Source organism: Aythya ferina (genome assembly GCF_964211825.1).
Source record: "Aythya ferina genome assembly, chromosome: 11".
Classification (NCBI taxonomy): domain Eukaryota; kingdom Metazoa; phylum Chordata; class Aves; order Anseriformes; family Anatidae; genus Aythya; species Aythya ferina.
The window spans coordinates 5,272,985-5,285,842 of NC_140307.1; the positions used below are offsets into that span (position 1 = coordinate 5,272,985).

Here is a 12,858-nt window from a genome sequence, read left to right on the forward strand (position 1 = left end):
AGGAAAACAATCTGGAATAAGGAGAAAAATCTTGAGCCTGGGACAATGGAGAGGCATCCTAAATACAGGGGAGATGGCAGCAATGGCAGCTGTGCATCCAGGAGCAGGCAGCTAACCTGGTCATCTCTCTTGGGCTAATCTAAATTAATTGGTGCTATTGGAGCCTTTGATACCCAAATGCAGACCCCAGGGGTGGGAGTTCTCATGAAACAAGTGGCCACTTGGGAGAGCTGTCCCAGGCCCAATCATGTCATGGGCTCATTTGTCTCCCACAGTAATTCACTACTCACTTCAGTCACTTTAAATGTAAAACAGCTGCTGCTGCTTAGCCCTCTTTTAAGGTACCCACTAGCAGCTTTAAACCAATCCTGAATGGAGCCCATCCCATAATAGTCTCCCACACAGTGGTCATTTGGAAACAATTAACCCTTGATTCAAGATCCTCTTAAAGAATCCTTTTCCAAGTGCTCCTCTTTTCCATTGCAGCCTGTTGTGTTGTTGCCTCTTCCCTTGGATGAGAACAGCTTTATCCTTCAGGAGCAACATCCATGTATGTATACTGTGCTGGGGGGTGGGAGGGAGCATAGAGCTGCCAGGTTTATTGTATGGATTTTGCTCTCCTTGGCCACCCTCACCAAAGAAGCTCGAAGCTACCAAATCAGAACAGAGTGGTGTTTTGTCAAAAAAAAAAAATAAAAAAAAAATCATTTCCTTTTCCCTTCTCCCCCTACAGTACCTGGGGGTCTTGTTCACTTCACACATGTTTGGCACTGCTGCTACCCCTCGCCTCACTTGGTCTCCAGTGATATGATGAACTGGAGATTAATCTGTTTTAAGGAAAAGCATCTGGCTTTGAGCTAATAAAATACCAATTTGTAACAGGGAGGAAAAGGCTCAGTGAGAGGTCTGCATGGTTGGGGCTTTGAGACCCAATCTGACTTGGGAGTTCAATGCCACTTGTGAATTTTAGGCTGTTCTCTGAACACTTCAAAAATTTTTCTTCTTTTTTTTTCTCCTGTGCAGTGGTCTTGACTTTCTCTAAAGTGCTGCAGTTTTGGACTGGTGGCTTTTTCCCCTGATGGGGTATCACCCAGCTCCAAATCCTGTGGGGCACCCCCTGCCTTCCCCTTCCCCTCATGGCTCTGCGGCCAGATGTGGTGGCCCCTTGCTGGGATGTTAAACTGGCAACACCCTTGATCCAGGCAGACAGACACTCAATAGCCAACTTCTGGAAAACCTCCCCCCGCACTGGACGGCTCTGACACAAACCAGCTGAAGACATTGCAATGCCAGAAAGTGTTACAGCTGGACCTCCTGACAGATTGGCAGCACGCACGCTGATTTGGGGACTGTATTTGGGGGCCTGCAAAGTGCTCACTGTCCAGGCACCGAGCCACTAATCACAGTTTACATTAGGCAATCAGATACTTTTCCACTACTGAATGATCTGCTCTTTTCCATCCCCCTCCTTTATTTTACCTTATGGGACCCTGTGTGTGTATATACAGTACCTACCCTCCATGCTTCACATCTGCACCGTGCTTTAAGCTGCATTTAATGCACAGCTACTTGCCTCGGCTCTGGCAGTGACAAGGCGCCCAAATTGTTTCTGCCCTCTTTCCTACTCCCCAGCCTGATATCTGCCTGTCTCTGTGCTAAACCACTTGGTTAACTTAACCTGGGGTGGGGGGATCTACTTATGGTCAAACCCCTGGGCAAAAAGAAAGGCTGGATATTTTATAGCACTCAACAGAAGTGGGGTTTCTGTCAGCCTATAGAATCTGATGAGTGGTTTTAAATAAAATTCCAGAGATCAGGTCTTCACTGAAAACAATAGATTTTTAGAGTAATTTCTCTAGCATGCTGCCCTTAATCACTTTTACAAAGGAGTGTTTCATTAGGAATGAATCTGTCAGCCCCATACGTCAGCTCTGATTTCTGCGTTGGCCCAGCCATGATGCTGTAGATCTATGTTCGTGTAAGATAAGTTTGCCATGGCTGGCTGTCTAATGAATATGGCCTCATTTACAATAAGGAGGGCTCAGGTCTGGCTACAACCCAGAGTTTCTATTCCAAAGAAATTCTGACATTTTGGAAAACCTGGGTCTCTGTCAGAATGAGTAGCTGAAATTTTGATATTTTCCAAGCCAAAAAAGGTGCTCTGAAAAATGTGTGTTGTATTAAAACATTAAATAACAGTTAGGTGCCAATTTAAGAAAAATATATAAACACAGAACATGAAAATTCAAATTTTAATATAAACATTGAACTGAAATTAACAGAAATGTTTTGATGTTGGCAAAATGAGATATCATAACTTCTTCTCACCAATGTTTTTCTGCCACAGCTGATCTATTCCTATGAAAACGTTTTGATTTTAATGAATCTGTATGTTTTCCACCGCATAATTATTTTGTCAAAGAAGGGAAAACAAATCGCACCACATAAGATGGCTCCAGACTTGTCCTGCTGAACAGAGTATTGGGCAATTGACCTAACTGATCTCCAGCTTTGCTTGTGCAGGGTTAGCCCCTGAGGTTCAAGCAGAGGAGGAATGATATTTTCAAGTTTTAGCAAATGTGAAAGTGTACATTTTGGAGTTAACATTGTGGTCTTTAATTTTCCTTCCAGTCCTTGCAACCAAATAGGTTTTTGCCAATTATGGCTCAATTTCCCCATCTGAAAAGTGGGAATACTGCTGTTTGCTCACCTTTCTTAAGATCTGTGCCTAGGTAAAGCACTCATAAGCACCAATTAACCTTATTACCCAATTCCTGTGCATAAACTCAGGGCTGATGTGAAGAAATGAGCACACACTGTGTTGTGCAGATAGAAGACGGGGTTATTTTCAGCCCAGATTGCAGTTTCACGGTTCCTGGGGCAGAGCTGAAGCTTGCAAGACTGTTTATTTTCTTCCCTGGAGAACCCAGGATGTGACAATCAACAACCCCCATGACAGAATGTGAGAGGAAAAGGACGTTTATTAGGTAAATATAGTGTAAAAGTCCAGCAAGGTACTGCATGCATGCACACACACACTGAGGGTCTGAGTGAGCATGGAGGGGACTTGGGAAAGGTATTATGCATTCAGGCATCTTCGATGTACTGCTAATAAAATTAAGTGTTGAAACATAAATGTTTTAATTTTAGTGCAAATGCTCCAAGCAATAGCCCCTTCTGCACCTTTCCTTCCCACCCCCAGCCTGGACTAATCCATTTAGACACAAATTTACATTTTATTTCTCCAAACCCTATTAGCATTAATAGAAAGGTCAGCACTGAAAAGGCAGCTTCAGAAGCTAAAGTGCCAGTGTGCTGTATTCTGCGGCTAGACAAGGGCACGTGGGTCTCTCACCCACTGGGTCTGACAAGAATTTGTAATTTAAGAGGGAAGTGCTCTTCTCCAGACATTCCCATGGCTCATGGAGATGATCAGGCCACCCTCTGGACACTGAATGGGTCTTCTTCATATCAGAAGGGAAAGAGACGAAGAAATCTCTTGGTGAAAAGCCACTGATGCTGTGGAAGAAACTGTAGACAAAATTCAATGTCTTTTGGACAAAACAAAACATTCTCTTTGGGAATGGTTTGGCTCCAACAGTGCCTTGACTGTCCCTTTTTTGATAGATTAGTTGGGCTGCAAATAAGAGTTTCGGCACCTCTCAACCCATCGCTGGCTTCTGGCAGAGTCAGAAATCTCCTTCAGGAGTATCCCCACTGCTGAGTGATGATTACAGAGCTGTGAAGAGAAAATTCTTCTGGTTTCAGAAGTGCAAAATGTTTGTATGAGAACGGTATGAACTTGATGTGGTTTGTGGTTTGGTTCCAACTGAGAACCCTGCCTTGGGAAAAGCTTAATAACCCAGAGTAATCCCATTGAATGTACTGGGCCTTCTTATGTGTATAAAATTACTTACGTGCTAATTTTTCAGAGGATCAGAGCCAAGGATCTTGACCATGCATGCTGGACATCTAATTGACTCATGGCTTTGTGTCTAAATCATGTGAATTTCTTCTCAAGTTTCAAACAGATGTTTGGTCTGAAATGCAAAGTCTTAAAAAGGAATGAAGTCAGCTTCATCCCCTGGATCAAGATCCTGTGAAATTCCTGTTTCTGTATAATCACAAAGCAGACGCCAGGGGAAAGCTGAATGCTCCAAATTAACGTCATTCCTCCAGGCAAACTGCATTATGTGTTGCATTGATTTTTTTTTCCTCATACATTGTAGGGTCTTACTCCTTCTACTGCTACTACCATTAGTATTACTATAATGCGAATCTTAAAAAGCCAAAAAAATTAAAAATTAAGACCCAAAGAAGCTCTCAAGATACTCTGGACTTAGCTGTCTAATTCAAGGATAAACTGATAGAGCAGGTGGACATGCCAAATGTCATTAAATTTGCCAGAACCCAGCCCTGAGGAACACAAAGGTGAGAAGTATATTCCCCAACAAATGACCCCTGACCGGGAGCTCCCTGCTACCAGTCCCCCTCGCTTTTAAATTAAACCAGTAAGCCTACTTGAGTGTCTAGCTTGAGTGTTTCATTTGATTCCACTCCAGGGGAAACGCAGCCTCTCAATTAAGCATTTAGAGTTTCACATGTGAAACCGAGGCACAGAGAGAAGCTCCTGGAGCTCACATGGAGAATTGAGGCAGGAGATGTGAGTTCAGCTGCTGCCTCCCTATATGGCACGGTTGAACTGTTTTACCCTGTGCCTGTTTCCTTCTCTTATAAGCTTACATGCCTGAAAATCACTTTCAAAACATTCCAGGTACAAGTACGTGTGTTCTGTGTCTTGTTTGTACGTTTCCCCAGTGTTTCTGTATCTTCTTGCATTCTCAGGATTGTATTAATGATCTTCACTTGACTCCCTTTTCAATGTGCTCAAAGAGAAACCCATAAATAAAGAATTGATAGGAAAGCCCAGATGTTTCTCCATAGGTGAGGGCTGAAGGAATGCCATAGCTTTCATACCAACACATAAGCAGACATTTGGAAAATTAGGGACTGCTGAATGCATCGCTGGGGATCAGCACAAAGTTATTTGCAGTTGTTTCTGTAATTGCATTGCTCAGGGAGAAAATTCACAGTATGTCTTGCTGCCTGCCCACCTCCTGAACATGCACCCTGCCACCTGTGTGCAGTGCTGGGGTAGTGTTAATGCCCTGTGCTGTGCTAGAAGCCGTATAAATTAATTGACTGGCTAAACACCTGCTTTCTGTGTTTGTTTGTTTCCTTTTTTTTTTTTTTTTTTTTTCTTTTTTCTTACATTTCTCTAACTAGACTAGCATTTCTTTCCTTCTTTCCCCCAAAATTGGGTAAGTTGGCACCAAACAAAGAGCCTTGTTTTCTCAGCATATCAAGGGGTGCAACTCCATGAATGTCAATGGCTGGGGTTTGCATTAGTGGTAGATAAATCTCATAAACCATCAGGTAGGAGTCCTTAATTTGATTAGGGAGACAGGTCCTTTGGTGCTGAGCCAACATGATCAGAACTTCCTTAGTTTTTAAAATGTTTAAAATTTTGGACAGGAAATCTCAAGAAATATAGATTTTCTTTGGAGATCCCAGCTAGTTGCTGTTTTCCTTTGGGCAGGCCACAGGAAGGCAGCTGTCTTATGGATGTTTTTGCTCCTTGTTTTGTCTAAAGTTAATTGAGCCCAAGTCCCCAGTAGTGAGGTACCTGACTGTTTGTTTTATTGACTGAATCTGCACAGTATGGGCCAAGACTTCTGCTCGTGTAGATCTGTTCAGCTCTATGGAAGCCAATGGAGCCACAATAAACATAGAAACTCTGGGTTGTGAATGTGTCCCCTAACACTCACTACAGCTCTCAAAGTCTGGCCCAAAACTAGGAACGAGCAGTTTTTTAGGCACCGTTTTATTAGCTGGTTGTTAAAATCCTGCTTGGGAATTCGGAGGGGAGATCCTCGTGTTCTTAAGGTCAGGACGTATGGAAGTGTCTAGAGGACTTCGTTCTGACAGAGGCATGAGTTTCTCTTTGTTATAACTGAAGCATGTAGATGTGGCTTTACATCTAATTTAGATCAGATGGGGAGGGGGAAGGAGCAGCCCTCAGCAGTTAATTCCAGACAAGGTGATTTTTGATTCACTAAACCCAAACATATATATTTTAGTTTAATAGTGACCTACCCTTTGTAAACATGTGTACAGGAGACTGTGGGTCCCCCCTGATGACATCTGAGTGGGGATAATGTGGCAGTAGAGAAATAAATAAAACCAGACACCCAGCAGTGAGGAAGACATCAAATTAAAACTCCTTAAAGAAATCTCTCACTTCCCATTTTCTAAATCACTCATTCTGTAAATGTCTTTGCTGTTGGTGCTACCACATATAATGTGATCAATAGCATTATTCTCTAGCATTCCCCCAACTGACTGGTTGAAGAAGATGCTGGCTAGGAGAGAAAGGGGGTGGGATGTGGAGCGAGGGGGCTGGGAGGAGGAAACTGTACTTGATCCTTATGGAAGTCAGTTAAAATTAATTGGAAAAAGCTTTTAAAGACCTAAGATGAAGACCAAATGTATCTCAGACCTGCGGCCTCATCCCCGACACTGAATGCGAAGGTCATTGCAAAGCTGTAGATTTATGCGGAAGGCTTGGGTGATGGAAAATGAGACAAAAGCATTTGGATTTTATTATTCCATTTACTCTGACCCTGGGCCATAAAGGGTTTGGAGAGCCTGTTTTATGTATTCAGCTGGTTGCCACACTGACAAGCATTTGGAGCCACTTAAATAAACCACCCCAACCCACAGCTGCAACAACACCATATCAAATACAGGTTAGAGTTGAAATGTAGAGCCAGCAGCACAGCGTCTCCAGCAGGTGCATGCAGAGTGTTTTTTAACCCCCTTGGTTTTGGAATAGTTCCCTTATTTATCTATTGGCTTTGATTTAAAGACCATTTAATCACTGGTATAGATTCCATGTTAAAGTGCATGCACACACACTCATAGACACATGTACTGGCCGAGCAAGCCACTTTCTTCTGATCCTCCTGGTTCCTGATTTTTCTAGGGACTAGTACAAAGATTGAAAGCCTCATGTTCTGGGCCAAAGATGGGTGATTCTCTCCTCTTGGCCCCTTCCCCAGGCTGCTCTATACACCCTCTGAATCCCTCACATTCCTGGCAGGCACTACTGCTTCGAAGCAATGAAAGAGGGGAAAGAGTAATGTATTGGGGAGGGGGAGCGGGAATAAGAGTTTTGCTCAGAAAGAGGGGAAAATACAGCATGTGTTTGGACTGATGACAGCAAAACTAGGTATCCAGGCGTGCTGGGAAAAGGGAAAAAGGCAGACAGTCAACCACACATCCACTCGCTCAGAAATCAGTGGGAAACCTAATATCAAATTTCTTAATGTGTCTTGCGTGCTGTATGTGTAATGTGTTCTGTTGTGTGGACATGTTGAGACTCTCCAATGGGCTATAGGATGTATATGAAGGTGGAGAGTTAAGCTTAAGTAATCCACAGACATTCAGATTTTCTAAAAGGTCTCTTTCACCCTGTCTGCCCCTCTTTTGTTCCAATTTTCCATTAATTTTTTGTGATTGTTCATACTCTTGCTTTCAAATAGCAATATCACCACTGTGGATGCAAGTTCTGGTGAAAACTGCTACGTTTGCTCACATAAGCCAAGCTGCTCATTTATTAGATTTAAGGAAAGCAATTCACCTTTAAATAGGGATCACAACTATTCAGGGCAAAGCATTTAATAGCCAAGAGAGTTTAAAAAAAATGGCAAAAGAGTATGTCAAATACATTTGAGTAACAAAGCAATTCCAGTCTCCTCTCAATATCCCACTAGCTGGAGAAGGAGGCTAATTTATGTGCTGTGAATTTTGCGCTCAGCCCTCTTCCTAGAGGCTATTCTTTCAGAAGAGAGTTGAAACACGTGATGGCTGAGATGAAATGTTGGAAGAGATTGCATTGCACTAGTCTGTATTTTCTAATCCTGGCTAGATAAGCAGGGAACAATTGCTTGTAGGACTTTTATTTCCAAAATTCACTTTTTCTATAGTTTATTTTCCTTCATAGCACATTTCCATGGGGATCAAACTGAATTCTCTTAACCAGCACCTCTAGTCATGCAGTGTTAAGAATATTACAACAAAAGCTGGAGTGGCCAGCACATCTCGCAATCTTTTAATTTATTCTTATTTTGTGTTACTCATATTTAATTTTGAGTGTTAGGCACTGCCTAATCTACATAATAATTTAGAATAAAATAGAGCCTGATAATGTTTAACAAAATTCAAGGGCTCTTTTCCATTTAAGCGCCTCTCATGAGAGTAAAAGGACAATAATATAATTTCTCACTTTCATAAAGAAAGAGAATGCAGTCAGAGCCATCTTAGCCTTGAAGATACTTTTGCATGACAGACAGCTGTCCTTAGCAGTAGGTGCAGTGCCAAACTGGAAATCCCAGTCCATATGCTCTCATGCGTTTGGATTGCTAGGCTGAAACTTTGCTTGGTTAAATCAATAGGGCCTTAAATTAAGAGCCTGAAACCTGCCTTTATTTTTGGTGCTGGTGGCATGGACACAAAAGGTGAGGATGTTCTTACATGACCCTCAGCTACCTGTATCACACCTGTCCATGCCCAAGGTGGTCACCCTTCAATGAACAGCAGCAGGGCACTAGGGCTCATCCTGAAGCAGTCAAAGCAGATGAACTGTGCATGAGAAATGCCGTTGCTCTCTACTGACTACAGTGGAGTACAAGCGTGGTGAGAGTAGATGCAGAAATCTACCTTAAAGACAAGTGAAGTTACATGAGACAAATCCCAGGCATGGTCACCTTTATCAGCTCTCTGACACGGCAAAGTCCTGGTCTTTCCTTCTCTCTGCCTAGAGCAGGCGAGTTTTGTCTCTTGATTTCTGAAATGCTCTCATTTAATTAATGTCACTGGGCTCAGCGTAGAACTATGTGAGTGAAATATAATTGTGTGGGCTAAGAAGAGAGTTGAAGGAGATGAACTGAAGGTCTATCCTGGCCTTACATGCAAAGAAACTGAACCTGAGCCAAATGTTGTGCGTAGCTGTTAGCCGTAACATAATCTGAATGAACTCTTGATCCAAATCGTTCGAGGGAGTCCGAAACCCAGGGCTCAGCTTTTTATTCAGTCATTATTGATGTAGTCTCAATATTCCTACATCTGGAAATGAATTGAAAACAATTCTTATTTACTTACACATGATAATTAATCTTCCTGGACTGGGAGGAACTGATACATTAAGTGTTTCACTGGGGAGAGTCCTTTGTGCTTTACAGATATTTAAGATTAGAACTGGGTGGAAACTGGAGTTTTTTACATAGTTTTTTTTTTTTTTTTTCAAAATGTTTGTTGCAAAATTATCTGACAAACAAAAATATATAATCTTGAGCAAAATCTGCTCCAGACTAAATCATTGTTGGATTGGAGCCTTTCTCACTGAAATATTGAAAACTTTCTATTTAAATCAAGTAGCTGCTGCATAAGAATGTGTAAATCCAACCTTCAGTAAGATAATGTTGTGTACATTTATATAATGCTAGCAATAGTTAGGACAATTTGCCAAGGTTAATAACTATATAGGCAGAGCTGTGATACCAGCTGCTAGAGAAAGAGAACTGGAAAAGCTTCACTTCTTCTTTGGTTGTTAAAACTTGAAATCTTCCATAAGACCCTTGCATGGTCCAAAGTAAAGAACGATTAGGTCAGGCAAAATGATAACCAAATGTGGCTGGTTTCTAGCATCCACGATCAGTTCTTTCTGTCTAGCCTAATCCCCTTTCAACTACACTAAAAGGAAATTGTTGGTAAGTAACAAAACTGACAAATCCATACTGTGTGCCTTCAGCCAAATATTGCTGAGTTTTAAGTGTGATACCCATAATGGTCACAGAAACAAGTGAGAAAGACAGGAAGAACAAGCAGAGTCCAGCAATTGCCACACTGTTGCATAGAAAACTGGGGTCATTTGGCTCATAGGACTGCTGTTTGTCCGCTGTTACATGAGTCATGAAGCAAGGCAGCACAAGAACATCATACTGGCCTGTTTAATGCAAAAGAGAAAGGAAGAAACATATAATAACCACATGTATAGTGATTCCTGCTGATCAGTGACTTTCCCTGAAATTGGGACAGTTGCATTTTAATTGACTTTTTTCCCCTACAGCATTGCATTGGGAAATCAACTCTGATATACTTGTAGCAAGGTAGAAAACAGTTGAACTCTTGTCAGATTTCTGTGGAGATCAGATGGTATTTATTTGCTGTCATGCTCTCTTGGGCTAGATTCAAACTCAGGTTCTACAGATTACAGGGAAAATCTTTGGAGCCTCAGATGGATTTTATGCTGCCTAAATTTAGAAATATTAGCAATTAAACCTGAAGCTGGGTTCCTTTTTCTTGGCATTCCTATGAAATGTTGCATTAAAGAGAGAACAGGGTGAAAATAAGAGCTGGTGGACTAAGGAGAAGGATAAAAGATTCATGAATATTTCTGCTAATAAAAAGTGCTGAGCTTGGCCTATTTGATTCATGGGGTCATATTATGCATTATTTTTGAGTATTCAGATGACCTTCAGGAATTTGTAAAGCTTTCATAAAAGTAAAGAATTCATTGATATTTTAACTGAAAGTATGCTTTTAAAGAGCACCTATCATGTTCAGACACAACTTAATTCCAATTCTAGAGAAAATATTGTTCCATGTAGTACTAAAAACATAGGCTGTATTAATGGAGTAGATACATTTCTTTGTTCTTTCCTAAGAGAAAGTGCAGCCACTTCATTTGTTTTGATGATATTCACTATTTATTATCCACCATTTATTAAAAAAAAAATTAGTTGTAGGCATCCAAGCAGAAGGCAGAAGCAATACCATAGAGCTGGGTAGGCAGCCACATCACTGACTCAACTAATAACCACAGCCAAAATGGTTTTGAATGCCCCATCACCTGCATATTATTTCTGCCAAATTTTCATGAATATTTCTGAATAACAAAAGCATTAGTAGAAAATCAGACTCTGTTTTCAAGCTGTTGTGCAGTAAAAATAAAAAGGGAAAAAATAATCACAATATTACTGGGAAAAAAAAAAAAAAAAAGAATGCAAGAAGGGGAAATCCCAGCCTAGTTGCTTGTCATGCAACTTCATGAAATACTTTTACTGTTTTCAGGTCCTCTGGAAAACGCAAGCTCTGAACAAAACCCAGCCCTGTCAAGCAAACTGCTTCCTAACTGCAAGCATGGTGACCATTCCTGCAAACAAAGGGAGAAGAAAATATGTAAATTTAAACAAATTCACAGTTCTTTTTCTTTAGAAAAAAAAGCTTTCATGTTATTTGAAATAGCCAGACTGCTAGAGTAATGTTCTTACATATAAATGGAAATCCTTTTTGATATTTACACTACTGATTTCTGCACTTTCTTTAATCTCTGCTTTCAAATTAATAGACAATAACATCAGATTCCTTCCTTGGCTCATTCAGCACTTGTGCATATTTACCCAAGTGTCTAGAGTGGAGATTGTACACATATCTCTAATCCACCTGCCTATGTTAGTTAAAAGCCCAGATAAAATCAGCAGCACTTAAATCTTAACCTTTTAAGTCTGAAATGTTTTTAAAGTCTGGGCTCATGGCAACTCCACTGGAGAAGGGGGGAGAGGTGGAAGTTGAATGTAAAACATTTCACAGCTTGAACTATTGTTTCTTTCCAGGGCAAACTGAGCTCAGGAGTCCCACAAGAGTGTTACTCTGAGAACATTAGTGGTGCTGACCAGCTCATAAAGCTTGCCGTCGTGTTGAGTGCTCCTAGCCTCCGAGAGTCAACTTCATTTTCTGTCCTGACAATATACGGCTCCTGAAAACCTTAGCAAGCAAAAGAGAAGCAGAGGGAGAGCGAGCTGTGATATCTGGCGCTCTCCATCCCTGTTTTTGCCTTTTGTTTCAGTGTTTGGCTCTGGACCCTGTAGAGGCCACTGAGTGATTTAACACCTGGATGGCCCCAGGACAGCATTGCTGCTCTAACAGCATGTTGTGCTCCCCTCTTCCTTAAACAGTGTCAAGTCTCTTGTTGGCTTCCCTTAGGAGCCGGGCCTGGGCGAACAGATGCACCTATTCCTTGGAGAATGAATAGTTTGTTTATGTAGAAGAGATGAATGGGGCAGTAAGGCCAGCTAGGTCAGTTATTTAGCATGAAAAAAGCCATCAGGATCGCCCTGCGGTACTGCTCAAGGAAGTGTGGAGCATACAAAGGTGTACATACATCCTCCAAGCCAGCCCTCCTCAGGGAGCACTTTAATTAGGAAGGAGGGCAAATGACCAGGGAGGCTGTGTGTGGAGGCATGGGGACAGGCGGTGACAAGGCCACACGGCTGTCTGAGCAGAGCATCACGATCTGTGGGTGTCCACTGGGCATCACCTCCACCTGTGACACTTCTCCCCAAGTCCCCTGCTCAGCACCCAAGCATTAAGGTTTATTTTTTTATTGCTTTTTCTTGTTTACTCCCAAGCTGATACTGGGGGAAAGGGCTAGCTGGGAACAAGGCTGGGGAAAGTATGTGTGCATCTTTCTTTTTGCCCGTCTCTTTTTCTCTCAATCTACCCTCAACAAGGGTGCCTATAGAATATAGCATAATGCTGTATTGTTTGGTTAGGGATTTAATTTCACTCCATCACAAGCTACCATCGGAGCCCCTGTCATTGCAATTTGTCACACTTTTTTGTGCGCTATATCTCACTGAAGTCACATCTCCTCCTCAGCCCGTTGCATAATCTCCTGGTCTGGAACAAAGCTCTCCAACATAATGAAAGAGGTGAAATCAGGAAAGGGAAAGTCAA

General features: G+C 41.7%; 1 long non-coding RNA gene across 2 annotated transcripts; it reads left to right on the forward strand.

Annotated features, from left to right (window-relative positions):
- The first annotated feature begins 383 nt into the window (after nt 1-383).
- On the forward strand, nt 384-12,542 carry LOC311442600. Of its 2 annotated transcripts, XR_014696771.1 has the most exons (4): nt 384-550; nt 1,024-2,987; nt 11,194-11,301; nt 11,736-12,542. It is a non-coding gene; the product is annotated as an uncharacterized lncRNA (long non-coding RNA). The 2 variants fall into 2 exon arrangements; XR_014696772.1 differs by lacking the exons at nt 11,194-11,301; nt 11,736-12,542 and adding an exon at nt 3,628-4,848.
- Nucleotides 12,543-12,858: the final 316 nt, after the last annotated feature.